Source organism: Enhydra lutris, unplaced genomic scaffold (genome assembly GCF_002288905.1).
Source record: "Enhydra lutris kenyoni isolate GAN:26980312 unplaced genomic scaffold, ASM228890v2 scaffoldscaffold53, whole genome shotgun sequence".
In the NCBI taxonomy this organism is placed as follows: Eukaryota; Metazoa; Chordata; class Mammalia; order Carnivora; family Mustelidae; genus Enhydra; species Enhydra lutris.
Window position 1 is genome coordinate 3316926 of NW_019154137.1, and position 2177 is coordinate 3319102.

At 56.7% G+C, this 2177-nt stretch overlaps 1 long non-coding RNA gene across 2 annotated transcripts; it reads left to right on the plus strand.

The window, feature by feature from the left end:
• Positions 1–473: 473 nt before the first annotated feature.
• Positions 474–1819, plus strand: LOC111157295. Of its 2 annotated transcripts, XR_002641293.1 has the most exons (4): positions 474–531; positions 646–703; positions 834–1048; positions 1753–1819. It is a non-coding gene; the product is annotated as an uncharacterized LOC111157295 (long non-coding RNA). The 2 variants fall into 2 exon arrangements; XR_002641292.1 differs by having other exon boundaries at positions 834–1819.
• Positions 1820–2177: the final 358 nt, after the last annotated feature.

Consider the following 2177-nt stretch of genomic DNA (forward strand, 5'->3'; position numbering starts at 1 on the left):
GTCTGGTGCCCAGATGCACCGTGCAGATGAAACCACGCTTGCCCCTTCACAGGGGCCTGGGCCTCCGGGATTTTAGTCCCGAAGCCACACTTCAGGTCGGGGCTGCGAACCTGCACGGGGCTTAGCGCCTTCCAAGTCGGCTCAAACTGGACAGCCCTCCCACGGGTTGGGGTTTTGTTCAGTTTTCCTCGTTCAAACGTTGCTCTTCTCATCGCCACCATGGATGCCAAAACCCCTTCGGGCACAGCGTCTACACCTCCGCCTCCAGACTCTCTCTACAAGCATGCATGTTCCTTATGGTGGGACCCTTTGGATCTGGGTCATTACCCACTTTCTGGCCTTTGTCCCCCCCCCCCCCCCCCCCTCCCCTGGGTTTTCCAAGAAATATCTTCCTGAGCCCTTGCTGAGGAATAGATGAATTTTATTTCTTGCTTGTTGTTTTTCTTTTCCGTTCTTGTTTTTGTTTCTTCTAGCGAGGATACATCCTTATTGGTTGGAGAGTTGAGTTGAGCAAGTTTTTGGTTTCTCCAGGTGAGTCCAATAAAGGGACAGGGCCCAGAGGTTTGGGGGATGGAAGGAATCGATGATAGTGACTATACAGTTTGTCCCAATTCAGTAAATGCCAGGTGTCCTGCATTCTTTCAGAAGTGAATTTTACATCCAAAGAAGAAAACCCTAAGCATATACTGAGCTCAGCCTGATGGTAGGCATGATTTTTTTTTTTTTTTCCAAATGAAAGAGAGCAGGCCCGATTGAGGGCTCTGTGGTTTTCCCTTCTGGAACTGTTTTATAGATGCTCCAACACCTGTTACTATCCTAACTATTGGAAATAGCTCCTAGGCCCGGGTCCTGTGCTGGACAATGTCCCTGAAGGACCCCGCGATCACCGCACAGCCGAGCTCACCACTCTAGTTGAAATCCGAAGCTACAGCATTCCCACGGGCTCCCGAGGGCATCGTGGGCCCAAGGTACCTCAGCCACCGCACCTGAGCGGGGAGAAGTGCCCCTGCCTCGTGGTCCTGGAGGATGGCTCAGACACCCACCGCAGGTTTGGGGACCAGTCCCTTTTCACAGGGGTGGTAAGGGATGGAGACTGCACTACCCCCTCCTGACTCGAACCAAATGTCTCCTCCTGGGCTTTGGTCTTGTTGAGTGCCGCCGGCCCCCGACCGGCACCCCCTGGCCAGGTAGCCCGGGCACAATTTTGACCCGAGGCTACTTATTGTGTGAGAGACCTCAAGGGCTTCCGTCCTATGCCTGTTGGCCTCCCTGCGGTCTCCGCGTGCCCTTTCCTGCCTCCGTCTCCGCGGAGCGGTCCTGTCTGCTGCCCTTCAGTCTCTCGTGGGACCCTCGGCCTCTCTCGCCCTACCTGGGCATCAGGTGTGCTAGCATTTACTTACACCGTTTCCTTCCATCACTTCACCCTTGGCACACCTTAGGAAGCAAATGAAACCTCGTCCTTAGCAAAAATAGCCCCGAGTCACGGTTCCTTGGGCCCCGCTCATCGGAGGGGGGCTCTGGAGCCAGAGGGATGCCGGCGGCCTCCGGCTCGCTCATCCCTTGCGAGCTGGCGGGGCTGCGGATCTGCTTGGTCTCACTCTGCCCTGGTTTCCTCGTCTGTAAGAGGAGAGCAACGACCTCGGCAGCGTGCTGCCGGAGTGACTGAGATGACACACAGGAACTGTGGCTGATGGCCCTGCCCTGCCCTCCCCCATCTGGACAGCAGCCCATCTTGTGTTCCTTTACTCACAGGCGCCATGAGAGCAGAGAGCCGCTGGTTCGTCGCCGGCGGTCGGCAACGAGGACAGATCGTGATCTTGTGACCTAAGGTCTCTAGCCTTACCTGTCCGTGGGGCTCTGTTTCGGTTTCTTGTTTTCTTGTTTTATTTTTCTTAAAGAATCTGTCTACCCAGTGTGGGGCTGGGACCCCTGACTCCAAGATCAAGAGCCACGGGCTCCCCCACCTGAGCCAGCCAGGCTTCCCCCACCGTGTCCCTTGGTACCTACACGGGCTTCAGGCAGTAGACCTGTGTTGGCCGCTGTGTTTCCAGGGCCCTCTGCCAGGCAGTGCGGGGAAGGAGTCCGGTCCAGACCCAGCCGTCCTGGCGCCCTGGTTCTCCCAGCCCACGGGAGAGACAGAAGCTGGAAGTGATGGAGTCCCAGCAGCACTAACGCGC